This window comes from Astatotilapia calliptera, chromosome 7, assembly GCF_964374335.1.
Source record: "Astatotilapia calliptera chromosome 7, fAstCal68.1, whole genome shotgun sequence".
Taxonomy (NCBI): domain Eukaryota; kingdom Metazoa; phylum Chordata; class Actinopteri; order Cichliformes; family Cichlidae; genus Astatotilapia; species Astatotilapia calliptera.
Window position 1 is genome coordinate 20,660,449 of NC_137428.1, and position 7,512 is coordinate 20,667,960.

Genomic DNA, 7,512 nt, shown 5'->3' on the forward strand with positions numbered 1-7,512 from the left:
AGCTTGTGGGGCCTTTTTGGGTTGAGGATGGAGTCAAGCTCAACTCCCAGTCCTACTGCCAGTTTCTGGAAGACACCTTCTTCAAGCAGTGGTACAGGAAGAAGTCTGCATCCTTCAAGAAAAACATGATTTTCATGCAGAACAATGCTCCATCACACGTGTCCAAGTACTCCACAGCGTGGCTGGCAAGAAAGGGTATAAAAGAAGAAAAACTAATGACATGGCCTCCTTGTTCACCTGATCTGAACCCCATTGAGAACCTGTGGTCCATCATCAAATGTGAGATTTACAAGGAGGGAAAACAGTACACCTCTCTGAACAGTGTCTGGGAGGCTGTGGTTGCTGCTGCACGCAATGTTGATGGTGAACAGATCAAAACACTGACAGAATCCATGGATGGCAGGCTTTTGAGTGTCCTTGCAAAGAAAGGTGGCTATATTGGTCGCTGATTTGTTTTTGTTTTGTTTTTGAATGTCAGAAATGTATATTTGTGAATGTGGAGATGTTATATTGGTTTCACTGGTAAAAATAAATAATTGAAATGGGTATATATTTGTTTTTTGTTAAGTTGCCTAATAATTATGCACAGTAATAGTCACCTGCACACACAGATATCCCCCTAAAATAGCTAAAACTAAAAACAAACTAAAAACTACTTCCAAAAACATTCAGCTTTGATATTAATGAGTTTTTTGGGTTCATTGAGAACATGGTTGTTGTTCAATAATAACATTATTCCTCAAAAATACAACTTGCCTAATAATTCTGCACTCCCTGTATATATATATATATATTCATTCTAGTATCTACTAGATGTATGTCAATTTTTCAGTTTCAACAGCTAATTATGGTCAAACAATATATCAGTGAGGCTTTAATCCAAACTACCATCTGTCATGCCTACTAGATTGTATTTCATTGCTAACATTACTTCTGTTTCATCCAACAGGGAACATTCAAGGTGCCTTGTACTTAACACGATGCTAGAATTTTCTCATAACATGCCTGAGAACTTTGCCCATGATGAAGAAAAAACACCCTGACCTTCACTGTAAACATCAGCTTTGTATATATTTCACACGCATGCACACACACACAGACACACCCGCACACTCAGAGTGCTGAGTTGTAGATATCTTCGTGCTGTCCTTCTAAGGTTGTGCAGCATGCACTATAATTTCTTAGCAGGGTGCAACATATCTGTGGTTCTCAGGCAGTCCGATAAAAATGAATGAACTGAGAGCACACAACTCAAGCAGAAAAAAAAGCAGAGACTGATTTCTCTGTGTTGAAGTGAGAAGAAGTCTTTCAAAACACCATCAGTGCTGGTCCCTTATTGAGCACAGACGTATTAATAGGCAGTCTTTGTCCATGGGAAACTGAGCCAGGTTGCATCAGCTTCATGGACTTTGTTGATTTAAAAATATACATCTGTCAATGAAATAATAAAAATACAGGCAGCAGATGTATCATAAGTGATGACAGCTATTTTCAGAAGCAGGCAGAAAGGTACCAAGTGGTACAATAAAGCATTGTTTCATAGTACATAACCATGTGATAAAAACAAAAAGGGGCTCTATGTTTAGCTTGCCGCTAAGGCTTCAACATATACAGCCATAAATAAAGTTATGGCAACTTTTACACATTAGCTGGCCAAGTTTTAAGTGATGTCATATGTACCATATGTTGGATAACAGTATAGCCATGCGCTATGAAATAAAGATATCTAAGAGGTCGAAAGGAAGGTGACCAAGGCTGTAAAGTCTCTGAAATGTGACACCAGAGACCTTCCTGTCTACACAGGACTGGTCTCACAGCATCAGGAGGTTGCTAGTTTTCACTGCTTACACACACTGTTTGTTCCCCATATGGGAAACTACTGAAGCTAAGAGCACACAAAAAAGCCTTAGCTGCTGTTTGACATGTCTTTATTTGAACTGAACTAGTTTGGAAGAAAGGAAGATTGAGGCCTTGCTGCACTGTGTGGCTCTTCCTTTGGGAAATTAAAGTTCTGCTTTTCTTGCAGATAAAGACTACAAAAGAGCTAGCAAAATATATATTTGGGCTGTAGAAAACAAGGATATTCCACCCTCTGCTTATTGGAACTATAGAGATAATTGCATAAATGGTTGAACTTTTTGGTCTTGGCAGAAAATTCTGCCACATGGGCCACCACAGGAAGTGACTGGTCACAACAGCAGCCCAGAGCACTGCTGAGAGGTAATTGGATTCAACAAAGTTAGAACTACTGACTTTCCCACTCTGCGGCTGCCACAAAGCATGAGGATGAAATGTTAATGTTTAAGCACATCTACTAACACTGAAATCTGTGCAGTGATATCAGGCAAATTACCAACCATGTACTTTTGCAGTCAAGCTTTAGTTGTTGCAGGACACATAAGGGACAGTTCCTGTGTAGTCAAGCATCCAAACCCAGCTAACCCTACATCTAGAACTCGTCCTGCTTCTGTACTTGTGCTCGTCATGTGCTTAGTTTTTAAAATAGGCGTCTCAAGCATAATGCCCAGGGCCCAGAAGCGGCCCAGCACAGACTACAAACCGGTCCACCGGAAGGTTTTGGAAAATGTGCATAGATCTGAACTATTGATGAAGATTTCCCCCACTGCCATTGATACTACAAAGTATTAAGAAAAAGATAAACTAGTACAAACATATCAAGGGTCCTGTTTTTCACTGTCACCTATAGACATTTCACAAAAAAAAGACATTTTCTATGAATTAAATGACAAGACAAATAATAATAGAAATAATAAGCTCCTCAGGTTTCTAAGAAAATCACATTTTTCAAAACCTTTCAAAACCTGTTGTGACTTATTTGTTCATATAAAACAGACTCAAATACAAAGTGGGCCAAAATTGAAAACTGGAACAAAATCGTGGGCTAACATTGATATTTATTGGAAAAAAAACCTTCCTCCAGATATAAGAATGAATCTTTTCTTATGGACTGAATATGGAACAAGCAAAGCTTAATACTAAACAATATATATATTAGCTGTATAATACCAGTAGGCCAGCTCTAATAGTAATTTGGTATGGCCAAATGTAATTACGCTGCGGGCCAAATCTGGCCCGTGGGCCAGAGTTTGACACCTATGATATAAAAGGTCACTGACAGTCTCAGCTAAGTAAATATTCCCCAGCTTGAAGTATTAATGATTCACTGATAAACAGAAGAGATAAATTCTTCATTGGTGTCATTGCACATTGCAGCAAGCACTGCCATTACCATCAGTCTGTCACCAGTCCTCAGTTCTGCATTTTCAGCAGCTGTAACCTACTTTGAACCTGGTGCTTGCCAGTAAAACCAGAGCCAACTTTCCTTGGGTCATGTAAATCAGTAGTCCAAGAACAAAAATATAAAGCAGCAATGGCTCATCTCCCTTTCTCTGTCTTCACCATGATTGACAGGTGAGTGACTCCACCCTGAACTGACAGACTGTGTGCCATGAAGCTACATTTAGATTTTTTTGTTCACATGAATATGTACTAACTGTGCTAACAGCACAAAAGACCACAAAACACGCAAGATGAAACATGAACTTGCATTACCAGTCAGTGCCATCAACTCTTTAAATATCTCTAACCACCCTCACCCCCTCTCTTGAAACGCAGAGGGCCTCTGTGACCAGCATGTGTTAAAGACAAATATAACCCTCGGCTGCCAAAGCTGCTACCTCGAGAGCAGTCTGTTTCTATTAGACTTCTGTTATAAAGTCACAGAGGTGAGAGGACGGCATGCTGCTTGCTGCGCTGTTGCTGTGCTAATCACCGGAAAGGATGTGAAAGAGGAAGGGCTTCAGAGCAGTCACAGATGGAAGTACTCGCACACATGTGAAAAAAATAAATAAGGATAATAATCCATTGCTCCATCCAACACTCACACAATTTAGGCCTACGGTGATTTAACGTGGGACGGGGTTACAGGGAGTTCAGGATCTGAGGAGCTGTCTTTCATTATAGGGTAAGAAACATCAATGATTGCTTACTACCCACACAAGTCATTGTGAGTCATGCAGAAAGATGGATGGATGGATGGAAGCGAGACGAGAAGCAAGGAGGCGAGGTGAGCAGTGTAATATATCACAAACACTAAGGGTCAGTTCTTGAAGAGGAATTTCTTGGAGTTCCCAATAAACTGGCTTTATTTTATGAATCAGTGTGACGAGTCAGCATCTGTTTTGTCTACACAACAGTTTAGACACGATGTGTGCCCCTCGTTCTCCACTATGCTGGCTTTGTGGTATGATACACTCATTTCATTAGCATACCCCCCACCCACCCACACACATACATACACACACACTCGTTTCCCTCCATGCCATGTGTCACAGTATGTCTGGGAACAGAGCAGCAACCATGTGGAGAGATGAAGGTGAAGACTTCACATTGACCCCTGACTCATCTCACACGTTTTTGACACTGTGACAACTGAATGACAATACTGTTAATTTGGCTGTCTCTACAGTATATGAAGAGGATATTTTCCTGATGGGGAAAAAAAGGACGCCATGCAAGATCATACGCTGCCAGGTGAGAGGGGCAAAGTGAAAACAGCGCCCAGTGACCACAGTCATTTTCACTAGTGATGTTTGCTGGAAGGAGTTTATGCTGACTCTGCATTATAACCTCCATAAATGTCACACAAGATGCTGTGCCTGGCAACAAAACAAAAATAGCAAATTGTCAGTTTGAATATAAAGATTAGCCGTGTCTACTTGATTTAATCTTTTTTTTCCAAAACATGAAGAAAATTAAACAAAAACAAACAAACAAAAAAACACCTTTAGCTATAGGACTTCCAATCTGAACTCTAGATTTGCTGCAGTTCAGTCCTTCTGGTCCCCACACCCTCTTCAGTAAACAGACATTACATGGCTAGACCTGGGAACAGTCCCGCACAGCAGCTGACACGGGGAACCTGATCCCTGAGCTTTCCAGCAGCACAGCTTGTCAGCTGTAGACATTCCTGGCACACGGGAGTCATCATCCTTCCTTCTACTGGTTTGCTCTCATGTATTTCTTTTCCATTCACACTTCTGTTTTACCGATGTTCTGCCATGATCCCTTTAACTCTTTCTTTTCTCCACCACGTTCCTCTCTTTGTTGACTACTTTTTCCATTTTAGTAAGCTGGAATGAGTGACATTCTCTCTCACTCTCTCTCTCACACACACACACACACACACACACACACACACACCAGTTCAAAAATGTTTCCAAACAGTACTGACTATCTTGTGATCAAATCGTACCAGCCAAGATGCCAAGGTGTTCTTGGTCCAGAATATTTGAAAAGAATATAGGATTTAGGATAAAAAGAAATATAACAATTGGTTATTTTCATATGAGAAGTTAATTATACAAAAATGAAAACTAATGTGGGACAAGGGCTTAAAATGTGTATGGGAATGCAGACCCTACTCCCCTTTGTCCCTGTACTCCTGGCACACTTCACTCAATAATGTAAAACCACATCAATCTTTGAAATCAGGCAAACATGTAAGATGTGTTTTTACCATAAATCAAATCCATCCACAGATAGACAAACTTCTACGTGCTACAGTCAAAAGTACTCAGAACTGAGGTCATAAGCAACAGTCTTACCATTTTAAAGATTATTCTATTGGTTTAACTGTACGGCATAACAAAACCTGACACTTACTAATTTTTCCCGAAAGTTTAATGCTGAAGTTTAATGCTTCCCGGCCTTCCAACAACAATTGCCACACATGCTCCTAATTTCATATTTCAGCCACACATGTGTAGCTTTTAGACAATAACGGAGCTAATGGAAAAAGACTACAGCTTAAAGACAGTTTTGCGCGTTAATGCACAGATTCACAGCAGCTCAGAAGTCGTGCATTTGACGTTTCCGTTGCTCAACATGGCAGTCACCGCAGGTGTAACTACTTCACACAATAAATCACTTTAATGAGCCATTAACCCAGCGATGCCGCTTTAAAAATGTGCCAAAGCAAAACCACATGCCATATTTACTGTGCTGTAGTCTAAGGTGAAGAATGCCTGTTATGACTGAAATATAAATAAATAGTAACAAAGTGTCCGTTTTGCTTACAGCATTTTCATAATCATAACAAAGAGTCAACAGATTTACTGAACGGACTCACCTTTCAAACGAGCAGCCCTGTTGAATCTCACAGCTCGGATGTGTGGTGATGCCCAGACACCGTATCCTCTTCAGCGACAGGTCAATCAATCAACTACAAGACAAATCCCGCTCACACACAAGCTCAAGTTGTCCTCATGCTCAGCTGCTGCTGCTGTTGTTGTTGCTCCCCTCCTGGACTGGCACAATGTATGAGTGTGTGTGCAGTGTGGATTGAGTTAGCCGAGACTCAGTCGAGCTGTTAGAAACTTTTCCCCTGACTGCTCACACCATCTGCACGCTGAGAAAGTCTCCGCTGTTGGACAGGATGACTGTTGCGGTCAGCACAGTCACACACACACGGGGCACCATTACAGCTGGAGTCCGCCCAGGCACGTGCACACGCACACAAACGCGCTCACGCCGTCTTTCTCAGCACCGCAGTATCTGCAGTCCCAGCTCCTCCAGTCATCCCGGCTGCTGAGGCGCTCACGCTCGGTGTAAGACAGCAGTGTGTGTTGGTACAGAGAGGTGGAGGAGGAGGAGGCAGGGAGGGGAGGAGTGTGTGGTGTGTGTGTGTGTGTGTGTGTGTGTGTGTGTGTGTGTGTGTGTGTGTGTGTGTGTGTGTGTGTGTGTGTGTGTGTGATACACAGAGAGAAATCATGTTTGAGGAAGTCTCAAAGAACGAGGGAGAGCTCCGACTGAGCAGTGCCTCAGTTGACTTTCTCTTTTATTTCAGCATACAGAGCAAAGTAACCAGCAGTTTTGAAACTTGTGCTGCTCATCTTAAAATTTCAACAGCCAGGAAATTTCCCACAGCAGGCTTATAATGCAGAATAAACAGAAAAAATCTCGACTTTTCCACACACCATCTGTGACTAATCCAGCGTGCATACACACCCAGAGTTTTACGGGGTCTTCAACATGACATGTACAAACGACTGCGTGCAGGCAGCTCAGCAAACATTTATTCAGTCACTCTGTCCTCACTTTGGTCCCAGCCCAGCTGTATACATAGCCCCTGGAAAGTGTTGCTTTTTTGGGGGGTGGTCAAAAAGTTGTTGATGTTTTTTTTTTCCTAAATTCATAGTGCTGCATTAGCTAATTCTGGTGAGGAGGCGTTTTTCATTCTGTAATTTACAAATAAAGTAGTGCCTGGGATGAGATCGCATGAGCTGTCACAGTCTGAATCACTGTATCTGTGCTCCTGCAGGCAGAACGTCTGAGTTGTGTGGTAATTTCCCATCATTATGCTTCTTATTCAGCATATTTTACAATAAAGAGCAACACGGCTTGCTAACAAGGCTGGTTATGATCACACTAAGCCACTTTTGGTTACATGAACAAATATTGCTGCTCATCTGTTTGTTTATGTTATTTACT

At 41.6% G+C, this 7,512-nt stretch overlaps 1 protein-coding gene across 1 annotated transcript in view; it reads right to left on the minus strand.

Moving 5' to 3' along the window:
* arhgap24 (Rho GTPase activating protein 24) overlaps positions 1-6,622 on the minus strand; it is an 88,692-nt gene extending 82,070 nt beyond the window's left edge. Inside the window, exon 1 of the mRNA XM_026173541.2 lies at positions 6,152-6,622. The gene's annotated coding sequence lies outside the window, so the exon portion shown is untranslated. The remainder of the gene's footprint in view (positions 1-6,151) is intronic.
* Between the last annotated feature and the right edge of the window lie 890 nt (positions 6,623-7,512).